Consider the following 890-nt stretch of genomic DNA (forward strand, 5'->3'; position numbering starts at 1 on the left):
TTTATAAACCATCTCACATAGAGACGTAGAAATGGTCGAGTCCGCTTTGAGCTTAGATTTCGGTTAATTGTCGTTAGGAGCACCTAGACCAAAACAATATTTATAACTTCACAAACAACTCTACTACTAGTAAAGAGGCAAGTAAAGGTCGGATCCCAAGGGACGGGTATTGATCTAGGATTTTCGATTGCAAGTAGTGGTGTCTAGGGGTGTCACAATTTGGGTTGAGATAAGAAGAACACTAAACTAAGTAACAATAAAAGTAAACAAGCAAGATGACTAAAATGAGATGTAAACAATTGAATAAAACCACTAGGGTGTCATGGGTTCATAGGGGATTCATGGGAATTGATCATACAAACATATTCTCAAATTATAAGCAAGCAATTATTGTTGTGATCGGATCGAGTTGGTTTATATCTTACAATTCTACGAAGGTTTGGGTCCCGGAGCCGAATCGATTAGATTGTACAACACCTACAAGTCGACTTAATCCTCCCTACTCAACTATATTCATGGTCTAATAAGACTCGAGTTAGTTTATCTCTTACAAGTCTCATTGAAAAGGTAAGTAATGGCTAAAAAATGCAAGGATTCATAGGCTCGCATTTCATCAAACATAACATGTGCATAAGTTGAGATCACAACAAGCAAGCAAATAAATTATGAAAACATATTAAATTAAGCATAAATCATCCCCCATGTTGGTTTCCCCTAATTAACCATTAACCCTAGTTAAGGAAACTACTCACTCATTATCAAGTTTAACATGTTAACAAGGTTGTCAATCACATTAACAAAGCAAAACATGATGAATAAATGAAGATGATTAACAATAATTAAAAAGGGATTAAGATAGTTATACCTAATGATGATTCCAAAATAATAAT

Source organism: Silene latifolia, chromosome Y (genome assembly GCF_048544455.1).
Source record: "Silene latifolia isolate original U9 population chromosome Y, ASM4854445v1, whole genome shotgun sequence".
NCBI classification, from domain to species: Eukaryota; Viridiplantae; Streptophyta; class Magnoliopsida; order Caryophyllales; family Caryophyllaceae; genus Silene; species Silene latifolia.